Raw genomic sequence first — 14,110 nt, forward strand, 5'->3', positions numbered from 1 at the left:
AGTTTGTTCCTCCACAGTTACCAGCTTCCAATAGAACATGGACAAGTCACTTGACAATTGCACTCAATAATATACGTAAGACAAAACATTTCCAACAAATATTGTTTCTGCTTACTTTAGGAGAAAACACCTGCAGTAAGTAGTGATAAATATTAGCAGATATCTGATAAATAATATGAAGAAAAACTCCAGACTCAAACTTGTGGCTTTCTGCCATCTCTGGTACCTTGTATATTGTAGTATAAAAAATATAATAAAATTTTCCATCCTGCATACATTCCTTTTGTAATTTTCTTTCATGTGCTTATAAAACTGACGGTAATAAAATAGTGACAATACTTTCCAGATTAGTTTTTACATCTGATGTTTTAAAACATAATGCTGTTTAGCGAGGGCAAGAAACAGCACAAAGCATATAATCATAAGGTCAGAATAGAATATTGTGTATTTTAACTCTATCTGTGGACAATTTGGTCTCCTGGTTCCAAGAATTCTTGGGCTGATAGTATGCAACTGTCTACTAGAAGGGGAAAAGATTGACAAAATCTTCCACTGCAACTAGTGGAAAGACACTACTTTTCTACTTCATTCCCATGGGGGGGGGGGCGGGAAGAATACTTTGGTTTTTAAACTTGGGGCCAAATTCTCATTTCTTGTTTGCTCCATGGCAAATAGGTGTTCTTTAACGGCCTTGAATTTGGGAATTGCAAAGGTGGGAGCTTGTTTGCAGTCACTGTATCCGTTTCAGTTTTAGGAAACTAAGTGATCTTGTGCAAGCTCCTTTAATGCAGGCATGAAGCCAGGCATTTCAGAAGATCTGGGGCATTTTTGTAATACAAGGGCTTGCTACACCTCTGCCTCAGCCGTCTTTACAGAGGAAGAGTATTGGAGCTCCATGGTAGGAGTAGCATAAGTGTTCTGCAGCATGTGGGCATAAACAACTCCTCTGGGCAGCCTCTCCCCATCTGTCTCTCTGATTCTTGTACTGTTCAGGTCTCTGAAGCTACCTCAGTGGAATAGTCAATAAGCTCACAAATCACAGAGTTCTTGCTTTTCATACAATACCTAACTACTGTCCATTCAGTGTATAAGCAACACCTCCTGTCTTAAGAAAACAAATGCAAATTTTGGTCCATTCAGATAGTTTTTCCTTTTTCCTGCATGAAGTTGCTAATGAAATAGTGATTTTAACCAATTTTTTGCGTGTGCGTGTGCTATGCAAGCATCTTATGTTGCTAAGGAAAAGGCAGAGAGGGAGCAGGAGAGAGGAAGTCATCCGAACTTTGAAGGTTTGAAAATAGGCCTGTGTGCATGAGTATTTCAAATCTGGCAAGGCTAGAAAAAAAATTCAACCTCTTTAGGACAATTTCTTGATTGGTACAGTTTATCTCATGTATTTACTGTGTATAATTACATAGCAGAATAAAGGAAGATACTACACGCTTCTGGCAAATGAAAAAATGACAACATATTTAGATGTTTTGGAACAAATTAATCCTAAGTAGTTCTCCTCCTGGGATGGATGTTTGTAATGCCTTATGCCTTTTAGTTCTGTATGAAATGGCTTTCAGAGCATTAAATGAAAAGAAAAAGCCTAGTGCATTGTCTTTGAAGAAATGCAAAGACTAATTGTCCATTCCTAAACACAATTAGTGTACTCAGCTAACTCAAGAAAAACAGTTTTATTTCCAGCTTTTGTTTGCCAAAGTTATCTTAGTGCTTGTGTTGTTTGTTTTGGGAACATGTTTTGTGTTAGGCTTTTGCAGCTGTGATGAAAGAATGGAAAGTGTTAGCAAGAAATTCTGTTTTCTAGCATTTTAGATGGTAAACATTTGAGGATAGGGGCTGTTTAAAAAATCATGTCATTACAATAACTGGTCCTGATTACGCTAAGGACATTTAGTATGGTAATGGTATAAATAAATGTGCCAGTAACATTAGGAGACAGGAGCTGTAAGCCCAAGTCAACTACATATCCTGGTATCCTGCACCAAAGTGAGGAGCACTGTCTGACTCGGGTGGCAGAATCAGCCCCGGGGAGATGACATTCTGATAATAAGTAGGTAAAGACTGGGCTAAAACTCAAAGCATGATATTCTTCATGCTCTTTGTTGGCAATAACTCTATATAACTCCCTTTGACAAACTCCCTTTGAATTTACTGCTGTTTGCCTCGATGCACTTGTGAAAGTGAAGCTCCCAGACTAATTGTATGTTGGGTAAAAGAAGTATTTTTGTCATTTCAGAATGTTTTGCCCTTCAGTTTCGCCACCCTTTTATTGATACAAAGCTCAGGAAAAAAGATACTCCTCATCTGTCTACTCTCCATCATGAAGTGTCCTGAAGCACCGCCGGCCAAAAACCTGTAGAGAGGAGAAACACTTCTGTTTCTTTTGAGGGACAAACTAACAACTGTTGTGCTTCTACAGAGAACAGAATTTTCTTAGCTGTTAGATATTTGGCTACAGGGCACTGGAAATGCATTGGCAGAGCATGTGGAGAGAAGCTGGAACATGGTTGTTGCTCTTTTCCTCAGATTTTTATGGTGTCTATGGCTCAGCAGAGCTGCAGTGAAAATACCAGTATGTCAGAGAATCATAGAACGCTTTGGATTCTATGTGTGTCAGTAAAGGTATTTAATAACTGTATTGACTCAAGCAAATACAGAATAAAAAAATGGTTAAAGTTCTTTAGATATCTGAAATTCATGTGAATTTCATAGAATCATAGGATGGTTTGGGCTGGAAGGGACATTAAAGATCATCTAATTCCAACCCCCCTGACATAGGCAGGGACGCCACCCACTAGATCAGATTGCACAAAGTTCTATCCAGCCTGGCCTTGAACACCTCCAGGGATGGGGCATGCTTCATCACCCTCTGAGTGAAGAATTTCCTCATAACATCTAATCTAAATCTCCCCTCTTTTAGTTTAACAACATATCCCCTTGTCCTACCATTATCTGCCTGAGCAAAAAAGTTGTTCTCTGTCTTTTTTGTAAGCTCTTCTAAATATTGAAAGGCTACAATGAGGTCTTCCTGGAGCCTTCTCTTCTTCAGGCTGAACACAGAGTACCATAGAACCATAGAGTATATTGAGTTGGAAGGGACCCACAAGGATCAAGTCAAACTCCAGGCTCCACCCAGTACCACCCAAAAATCAGACCATGTGTCTGAGAGCATTGTCCAAACACTTCTTGAACTCCAGCAGGCTTGGTGCTGTGACCACTGCCATGGGGAGCCTGTCCCAGTGCCCGACCACCCTCTGGGTGCAGAACCTTTCCCTAACACCCAGCCTGACCCTCCCCTGTCCCAGCTCCATGCCATTCCCTCAGGTCCTGTCGCTGTCCCCAGAGAGCAGAGCTCAGCACCTGCTCCTCTGCTCCCCTTGTGAGGGAGCTGCAGGCTGCCATAAGGCCTCCCCTCAGCCTGCTCTGCTCGAGGCTGAACAAACCAAGGGACCACAGCTGGACAATCCCTTCCCTCAATCAGCAAGCAGCGCCATGCTTGATGCATCTCCGGAGCATCTATTTTGGAATGTATTTTGCATCACCCTATCCCCAGCTCTTTCAGCCTTTCTTCATAGGAGAGGTGCTCCAGCCCTCTGATCATTTTCATAGCCCTCCTCTGGACCCCCATATCTTTCTTGGTTTGTGAGCCCCAAACCTGGATGCAGCACTACAGGAGTTGCACAAGGGCAGAGCAGAGGGGCATAATCCCCTCCCTCCACCTGCTGGCCACCCCTCTGTTGATGCAGCCCAGGATGCAGTTGACCTTCTGGGCTGTAAGTGAGCACTGCTGGCTCATGTTGGGCTTTTCATCCACCAGAACCCCCAAATCCTTCTTTGCAGAGCTGCTCTCAGTAAGTTCTTCCAGTCTGTACTCTTGTCTAGAATTGTCCTGATCCAGGTGCAGCACCTTTCACTGGACTTGTTGGACTTCATTAGGTTCATGCGGACCAATTCTCAAGCTTGTCCAGGTCCCTCTGGGATGGCATCCCTTCCTTCTCTTGTATCAACTACACCACTCAGTTTGGTGTCATCTGCAAACTTGCTGAGGGTGCACTCGATCCCACTGTCTATGTCACTGATAAAGACATTAAACAGCACCAGTCCCAAGACAGACTCCTGAGGGACATCGCTCATCACCAGCCTGTATCTGGACATAGAGCCAATGACCACAGCTCTCTGGGTGCAGCCATTGAGCCAATTCCTTATCCACTAAATGGTTCACCCTTTAATTCCATCTCTCTCCAATTTAGAGATAAAGATGTCATGTGGGATCATGTCAAAGGCCTTACAGAACTCCATATAGATGATATTGGTCAGTCTTTCCTTGTTGACTGATGTATTCATTCCATCAGAGAAGGTGACCAGCTTGGTCAGGCACAAGTTGCCCTTGGTGAAGCCGTTCTGGTTGTCTTGGATCACATCCTTGTCTTGCTTATGCCTTGACATTGCTTCTAAGAGGATCTTTTCCATAATCTTGCCAGGCACAGAGGTGAGGCTAAATTTATTTCATTTGCTTTTGTTGGAGTGTTTTCAGATCTTAAGAAAATTATGAGTTACACTACATTCACGTATCCTGATCCTAAAAATATTCTGCGTTCTGGAATTGTACTGTTTATATTAACAAGTATTGCTGTAGAATTTAAATTGTTTTACTGTTTCTAGGCCTGGCAGGAATACAATTGCGATTTTTTTTGATCATATTCCAAATTCATCATCACTTTCTGTTAAGGTGGTAGAGATGGCAGAAAAGTGGGATGTCCAAGAACAGTGGGAATAATTTTAGTAGATAATATATAAATAATCTGTGGGTTTGTTTTTCGTTTTAATCTGCTTATAAATCCTACCTGTTATTGCTGCTGCTGTTTCAGGCTAAAGCATGAAGCAGAGAACAGTTTATGTGAATATATATGCAGCAGAGTGCTAAGCCGGACATGAAGTTCCATGGATACTGAATCTGAGCTAAAGGGTAAACATCTGAAATCATCAGGTGGAAAACCTCCACTCTGTTCAGCAGTTTACACTGGATTTCCTATATGTAAGAATGATGATCTCAGATATTGACCCATATGTCGGTAGCCAAAGAATGTCAACATCTTCCTGACAAGTTTCCCTCAGCAATAAAAGAGGGAATGCATGAGAGGATTTCTAAGGAATCTATCTTTGCATAGATTCTTCATACTGGTTCTGCTATTTGTTGGAATATACCTTTTTCTCCCCTTTTCAAATACCTTCTTTTCTTTCTTCAGCTGATGGCATGCAAAAGCAAACCACCAGTATGGATTAGCCTTTCCACTAGCTCTGCTTGATAAGTAAGCTGAAGTGATTCACTACTTTGGTTGTTCAGCCCACTGCTATTGCATATTGCAGAGAAGTGATAAAAGTACATGCATGTAATCAACTCTTAGTTTTATTGCAGTTTGACTCAGTCAATCAGTAATATAACCTCTGAAAATGTAATTCTGGAGATTAGGTTCAATAAACTGGCTAAATTAGCTAAAATTAGGTCTATTTTATGCTGTGTAATATTTTTCATGACATAGTTCATGAAGTTCAAAATATAATGGATTATTTCATGAAGGACTACTATTTTCCCATTATGATCACATAGATTGTCCATTGAAGAACCGAGAATCAAGGGGTTTGCTGTCTGTCAAAATGTGACAGAATAGGTGCATGTTCATTCATGTTAGCTTAAAGTTAAATAATAGAAAAACAAACAAACAAAAAAAACATTACAGCAACAGTGACTAGCACTAAAAAGGGGATACATCAAATACAACGTATGTGAAAATTCTAGTTTATGGTTTCAGCTGTGTATAATGTTGATATCAAAGTTTGTCTGCTGTTCTTTTGCTGCTTCACAACTGGATTTGGAGTTTTGTCAAGGCATCTCACTGTGACCCCTAGTTTCAGGCTACAACCACAAACTCAGCTGTCTTGGAGGTTTAGATTGCAAGAGAATCTAAAGTATTTCAGATATAACATTAATAAAAGGTTCTTTAAACATTATGAGTGAAAATTACAATGGAAAAGCTACTCTAGATTTTGGGTTGCTTCTATATCAGATAGTTGGAGTAATTTATGTTAGCTTCTCTTATGAGATGATAAAAATGCTGCCTTGTCTAATCCTGGCACTAATAAATAAGGCAAATTATTGCATTTTATAAAATGTTCCTGTGTGTGTCAGAATGATCATTTAAAAAGCTCTTTATTTTCTGATTCTAAGAATAAGCCCTCTGCTATCTTGTGGTCTGTAGAATACATACCAGAAATTTAATGCATAAATGCTAACATAATTACTAAATACATCTACAAATCTAAATAACGTTCTGATGAATCATACCATGTCACTCAATGTCAGAATTCTTAGATCACTTGAGCTATGAGATGATTTGGGAGAATGGTTTTCATTTTTCCAATTGAAACTGTAAATGTATGCTAATATAGTGTAAATTACTTTCAGGGTACTTTAATAGCTGTCTCATTTTCTGCTTCAGTTGCTAACTGGAACTGCTTTACACTATCATGGGTGTCGTCCCTGCTATATTAGGTGATCTAAAATTTTTGTAAGAAAATTAGATTATATTTGTTCTGTGGACACTGCTGGTTAAAATTGTACCATATACCAGCATTTTAAAAGATATTTTCTTTTATTTTATTTACTTTGGAATTAGTCAAATTTGTATTTATGATACTCCTTCCTGCTTTGATTTAATGAAGCATTTCCAATTTTCAAGAGAGATTACAGTTCCAGCAGTACCTATCAGCAGAAGCACCGAGCTGTAACCTTAAATTTGAGTCAATACTATAGAAAGCTGCAAGTATCATAAAATTTAGATGAATGTTGTAGTCTGTGGGGTGATTACTGGAGCTCTTTGGAGAGACAGTTACGTTGTGCTGGCTGTCCTAATTTCCGGCTGCTATGCTACAATAAAATATCTAAAAGAATATCAAATGCTTTCACACAGGTCTTTTTCCCATGTAGTCCATTACTAGACTTGCTATAGGGATGCTACATGCTGGTGTTTTTTGTGAGGAACTGATCTGTGCTATAATGAAGGGCAGCCAGCATTGTACCTACAGCTGAGTGTGATGGATATGATCTCCATAAATCTGTCCCTCCATTGAGATGTAGCCTACCTTGCAAAAATGTCTGTGAAGCCTTTACTTAGATGATATACAGCTCATAAGTTCAGGTTCACTGGAAAACTTCCTGTATATTCATAATTCTTTCAATATATCTGTTCTGAGATTTAAATGAAAAATAATTAAATCAGCCAGGTCTTTGCATGATGTGGAGTTTTTATAAGCCTTGCTACCTATTAAAAAAAAAAAAAAAAGTTGTGATGCTGTAAAGCCACAAACTGTACATGAGAAAGCATGAGAATTTAACTGGAGCTGGACTAACACATGTGGTTCAGACCCAGGTTCAGACTTCCTCAAAGCATGGGGAACGTGGGTTCCTATTCAGCACATTTGATTTGTAAAGACCAGCTGCAGAGCTTGGATCTAGATCTGAGCCCAGGCATGTTCAGATTTGGAATGTAAGTACTTTTGGGCCTGTGATAGGTTCTAGATGCTATCTTTGTGATAGAGCAAGCCAGGTGAGATTTAATGTTGTATTTTCTTTCCACTTGGCCTGTGGATTACCATTGTTTTGCTAAAAGGCAATTCTTTAATTCTTGCTTTTTTTTTTCCAGCTTCTCTTGGCTAGTGAGTAACTGGAAAATATTTGCAACTGTAATAACTTCCTGTATATATATGATTTGTCATATGTGCAAATCTAAAGTCAGAGACTTTTTAAAAATTCTTAAGAAAAAAAAATACTGCAGTGACAAACATGAGGGAATAGCTGTATAAAAATCAACAATAATAAGAACAGTGTTAAGTTCTCTGACAAATTATCCTCCCGCTTTTCCTTTGTTTTCCTCAAATTTGATTTTTTTTAAATTTATTTTAATTGGATTGGACAGTTTCTGTTTTGCTGAGAGTTTAGGGAGTGCTATTTATTGCCAACTGTTACTCAGAAAGTAACACTTAGTGGCTCTGAATAATGCAAAGACTAATCTGACAGTAAAAATTGAAACAGGCTTTATTCTGTTTAGCGATTTGTATTGCAAACTGCAAGGTCTGCCTAACTTTGGAGTAAATATGATGCCAACCTTAAACTCCAGGAGTAACAGTAGCTATCTGGAGTAAGAACTTTGTGTGAGTGGAAGCACTGTTGGAACTGCAGCTGCTTGTTTTTTGTATAACATTCCCAACAAAATTCTCAAATCTTCTGGAACTTGAAATGAAATTGTGACTTGAGACTAGTCTTGCCTTTAGAAGGAAAGACTTATCTCTACAAGACCAATAGATAAATTAAGTTTCTCTGGGCTCAGTGCTATTTTGGCTAGAGTGCAAGAGATAGGCACAGTAACCTAAAACTAGCTAGCTCAGCTACTGATATTTGGCTATTTCTTGTACTATAGCCTACAGTGTAAGCAAAATTTTAGAAGGCTAATGGCTTTCTGTAGGCAACATTTCACCACTCCACTTGAACAAGCACTGCATAGCCAGAAGCAAGCAATTCTTTTCTACTAATACCATGAAAGGAATCTGGTCTTCGAGATACAAGGGGTTCAGGTTTTGGTTTAGGTAAGTATCAAGTAAAGCCACTTTTTTTTTTTTTCCTCCAAGAGACAGCTGACAGAGAGATTATGGGTCAGGATTAAAGGAAGGGCAGGGACAGGTGATATAGTGGGGGTCTGCTACAGGCCACCTGATCAGGAAGACCAATTAGATGAGGCCCTCCACAGACAGAGAGAAGCAGCCTCATGTTTACAAGCCCTGGTCCTCATAGGGGACTTCAACCACCCTGATATCTGTTGGAGGGACAGCACAGCAGGGCACAGGCAACCCAGGAGGTTCCAGGAATGCACTGATGACAACATCCTTCTCCAAGTGATACAGGAGATGAAAAGGAGAAGTGCTGTGCTGGATCTCATTCTCACCAACAAGGAGGGGCTGGTGGGGAATGCAAAACTCAGGGGCAGCCTTGGCCACAGTGACCATGAAATGGTGCAGTTTAGGATCCTGAGGGCAGTGAGGAGGCAGCACGGCAAGCTGACTACCCTGGACTTTGAGAGAGCCGATTGCCCTCTTTGGGGGCTACTTGGTAGAGTACCGTGGGACAAAGCCCTGGAGGGAAAAGGAGCCCAAGAATGCTGGTTAATAAAAAGGATCACTATCTCCAAGCTCAGGAGCGATGCATTCCAACAAAGAGGAAGTCAGGCAAAAACACCAGGAGGCCTGTATGGATGAACAAGGAGCTCCTGCACAAACTCAAACAGAAGAAGGAGGCCTACTTAGAGTGGAAGCAAGGACGGGTAGCCCGGGAGGGATACAGAGACATTGTCTGAGCAGCCAGGGATCAGAAAAAGAAAGTCAAAGCCCTGTTAGAATTAAATTTGTCCAGGAACATCAAGGGCAAAAAGAAAGGTTTCTATAGGTACATCAGTGATAAAAGGAAGACTACAGAAAATATGGACCCTCTCCGGAAGGAAATGGGAGACACGGTCACTTGGGATATGGAGAAGGCTGAGGTACTCAATGACAATTTGGCCTCAGCCTTTACCAGCAAGGTCTCCAGCCACATGGCCCAAGCCCCAGGCAGGGATTGGAAGAACTGTGCACTGTGGGAAAAGATCAGGTTCAAGACCCGTTAAGGAACTTTAAAGTGTACAAGTCCATGGGACCTGACGAGATGCATCCAAGGATCCTGAGGGAAATAGCAGATGTAGTTGCTAAGCCACTGTCCATCATATCTGAGAAGCTGTGGCAGTCCAGTGAAGTTCCCACTGACTGGAAGAGGGGGAACATAAACCTTATTTTTAAAAAGGGAAAAAAGGAAGTCCCCGGGAACTACAGGCCAGTCAGTCTGACCTCTGTGCCCGGCAAGATCATGGAGACAGATCCTCCTGGAAGGTCTGCTAAGGCATATGAAAAATAAGGAGGTGATTGGTGACAGCCAACATGGCTTCACTAAGGAAAGATAGGACACCAGATTTGTCAGGCACTATGACGGGGTTACAGCATTGGTGGATAGGGGAAAAACAACTGACATCATCTACGTGGACTTGTGCAAAGCGTTTGACACTGTCTTTCCTGTGATATCCTTGTATCTAATTTGGAGAGAAATGGATTTGATGGATGGACCACTTGGTGGGTAAGGAATTGGCTGGATGGTCGCACTCAAAGAGTTGCGGTCAACATCTCAGTGTCCAGGTGGAGATCAGTGATGAGTGGTGTTCTGCAGGGGTCAGTATTGGGACTGGCGCTGTTAACATCTTTGACGGTGACATGGACAGGGGGATTGGGTGCACCCTCAGAAATTTTGCCTATGACACCAAGATGTATGGTGCAGTCAACACACTGGAGGGAAGGGATGCCATCCAGAGGGACATGGACGGGCTTGAGAGGTGAGCCTTTGCGAACCTCAAGAAGTTCAACAAGGCCAAGTGCAAGGTCCTGCACCTCAGTTGGGAGCAATCCCAAGCACAAATACAGGCTGAGTGGACAATGGGTTGAGAGCAGCCTGAGGAGAAGGACCTGGGGGTGTTGGTTGACAAAAAGCTCAAAATGAGCCAGCAATGTGCGCGTATGCAGCCCAGAAAATCAGCCACATTCTCAGATGCATCAAAAGAAGCATGGCCAGAAGGTCAAGGGAGGTGATTCTCCCCATCTACTCTGGTCTTGTGAGACCTTACCTGGAGTTCTGCATTCAGCTCTGGGGCCCCCAGCACAAGGAGGACATAGATCTATTAACAATGAGTCCAGAGGCGGGTTATGAAGATGATCAAAGGGCTGGGGAACCTCTCTCTCCTATGAAGACAGGCTGAGGGAGTTGGGGTTGTTCAGCCTGGAGAAGAGAAGGCTCCAGGAAGACCTTATAGAGTCCTTCCAGTACCTAATGAGAGCCTAAAAGAAAGCTGGGGAGGGACTCTTTGTCAGGGAGTGGAGTGATAGGACAAGAGGTGTAACGGCTTTAAACTAGAAGAGGGGAGATTTACATTAGCCATTAGAAAGGAATTCTTTATGATGAGGGTGGTGAGGCACTGGAACAGGTTGCCCAGAGAAGCTGTGGATGCCCCATCCCTGAAAGTGTTCAAGGCCAGGTTGGATGGGGCTTTGAGCAACCTGGTCTGGTGGGAGATGTTCCAGGCCATGGCAGGGGGGTTGAAATGAGATGATCTTTAAGGTCCCTTCCAACCCAAACCATTCTATGATTTTCCTAATAACATCACTTTGATATATAGTGTAGTTATATTGCACACGTGTATAGCCATATTCTATTCTGTTGATTCCAGTAAATTTACTCTAGATTTACAGAAGAGTCTCAGAGTGTAAAGACTGGTATGCTGGTGTATTGTTAGTCCCACACTCACCTTCTTCACATGCATGAGGGTCAATGTTTGTTTAATGCTAATTACGATACATTATTTACATCAAAATACACGATTCCCTAATTAAAATATTGTGGAAAATGTTTATGCAAAAAATAGGCCTTTAGCAGCCACAGATTAAAGCTCATGTTTTGATTTGACTAGCCAGCTTCCTGCCTGCAGTGACTTAAATTGCCACTTCGCCTCCGTTGTTTTATTTTGTTTGTTTGTTTGTTTTTGTGTTTTGTTTGTTTGTTTTTGTTTTTTGTTTGTTCATTTGTTTGTTTGTTTTCTGTTCTTTAACTCCTGCGGAAGGAATATTCATAAGATCTGTAAAAAATTTTGACAGGGAAAGCTGGGTTTTCTATCTTTCTTGTCTCAAGGTTAACTATTCCTGTAACAATTCTGGTATTTCACTATTTGAAGATGGTGCAAGAGTGTCTTAGTCACTGAAACAGAAAGAATGAAAGATTTCCGGGGCCCCAAACACAAGAAGGATGTTGATCTGTTACAGCAGGTCCAGAGAAGGGCTACGAAGATGATCAGAGGGCTGGAGCACTTCTATGAAGAAAGGCTGAGAGAGCTGGGGATATTCAGCCTGGAGAAGAAAAGGCTCCAGGGTGACTTTATTACAGCTTTTCAATACTTAAAGAGGTCTTATAAAAAGGATGGAGAACAATATTTTGCTCGGACAGACAGTGATAGGACAAGGCGGAATGTCTTATAAACTGAAAGAGGCGAGATTTAGATTAGATGTTATGAGGAAATTCTTCACTCTGAGGGTGGTGAGGCACTGGCACAGGTTGCCCCGAGAAGCTGTGGATGACCCATCCCTGGAGGTGTTCAAGGCCAGGCTCGATGAGTTGGATGCTAACCTGATCTAGTGGGTGGCATCCCTGCCCAGGGCAAAGAGGTTGGAACTAAATGATCTTTAAGGCCCCTTCCAACTCAAGACATTCCATGATTTTACAGTTACAAAGTCAAGCAGCATGTCAAAACACACCAGCACATCTGCACAACCCAGTGTCAGTTGAGGGGCATATTACCAAAAGAATAAGGAAAAATTTTTACACTGTTTATAATTTTGTTCTTAACTGAATGATTTGAACATGCATTTGGGCAGATCTTACCAGATAATATGAAAAAGTGAACTCATATATTCAGCACAGTCCTGATGTATCTTTCTTCTTCCTAACAATTTGGTGCATAAGGCATTCCGTCAAGTTTTCATTATGAGCAAAGGAATATACTGAGAGAATGAAAAAGAGATTCTGTTCCCCAGAAAAGGAGAAATACAGAAATTGTAATGAGAATGGGTGGGGGTTATAATACCGCACAACGTTTGGAAAAGAGGAGTAACAGAGGGAGGAAAGAGGGATGCAAGATGGCGTTACTGTGTGTGAAGTACGATCTTGTGCATGCTTGGCACTAGGGGAAGTGGAGGGCTGACTCAGCCCTTCTTAAGATGTCATGGGAGGAGAAAGGCACACAGCATGCTTTTCTCACAGGTGCAGTGCCAGAACCAAAATCTATCCCAGAAGAGTGGTGATCAAGGGGTGTGAAAATAAAGGAGAGTGAAGATTGTCCAGCATTACATCAACTTTCAAACCCCTGTGGTGAACAGTTGCATCAAAATTCAGATCCACAAAAATAACCTACCTCTGGCTCCTAGTTGCTTGCTTATGTGGAGGCTTGTTGCTTAAGAAAAGCATTTCAAACTTTGATGACCACTGAGAGTGGCAGGAGTTGATGAGGTCCTCCTCTGCAAATCTCTTTCATCGCCTTTGGTAATTACAGATAAAGGCAACTTTGGCAAGGGGTTGCTGTTCTTTCTGGCATGGATTATTGAAAATCTTCTAGCTCTAGCTGAGCACAAACACACATCTACTTTAGACCTTTGAGGGGGTGACTTGAACTAAGTCCCTCTACAAACTGGAGCCTGGAGAAATAAATACCAGGGTTTGGGGTTGTTTACATTAAACGAAGTGAATATTTTAATATATTAAAAGTTGTTAACCTCTTTCATAAACTTTACTGGAAACAAGTGACTAAGTTTGAAGAATGAAACATGATTCCCAATAGCTTGCTTTTCTTGCATATTCACATGATAATAATTGCCTGTCAAGCCAAACCCCCATCCACCTTTTTCCTCAGCATAATCTCCTGCAGCGTATGCCTGATGACAGAGAAGACTGAACAAGTACCTCTTATTGCTCACACTCTCTGTGTGCTCTCTAGGACTAATTTGCCATCTGTGGTGACTTCTGACTTTTCTGGGTGGCCATGTGTACTCTTGCTGGTAATAGTTGTTCTATTTAACCCACAAAGGTCAGAGGATGTGTGATAACTGTGTCTTATAAAGTGGTCTCAGTAATCTGCTGAGGTCCTTCCTTGGAGGTGAAATGCTGCACGCTATGGCATGCTGCAAATTATCCACACTAAGACATTGGATGCATACCATTAATTCAAACCCTACCTAGAGGAAAATACCTGCCCTGGCCTAGTGTTGTGCAAGGAGCTGTGTATGTCTCTCCAGAAGAATTAACTCCTCTAGATGGTTTCAGCTTCCCCATTTTAAGCACAGACAGGTTCAGAAGCAGAATTTACTTTTTTTTTTTTTTTTTAGTCACCTATTTTCAACAGATCCTATAATTTTGAATCCAAAAAGGAGGCAC

At 41.4% G+C, this 14,110-nt stretch overlaps 1 protein-coding gene across 3 annotated transcripts in view; it reads left to right on the plus strand.

Annotated features, from left to right (window-relative positions):
• LOC118253760 (ADAMTS-like protein 1) overlaps positions 1-14,110 on the plus strand; it is a 419,478-nt gene that overhangs the window by 296,289 nt on the left and 109,079 nt on the right. The window lies entirely within an intron of this gene.

Source organism: Cygnus atratus, chromosome Z, assembly GCF_013377495.2.
Source record: "Cygnus atratus isolate AKBS03 ecotype Queensland, Australia chromosome Z, CAtr_DNAZoo_HiC_assembly, whole genome shotgun sequence".
NCBI classification, from domain to species: Eukaryota; Metazoa; Chordata; class Aves; order Anseriformes; family Anatidae; genus Cygnus; species Cygnus atratus.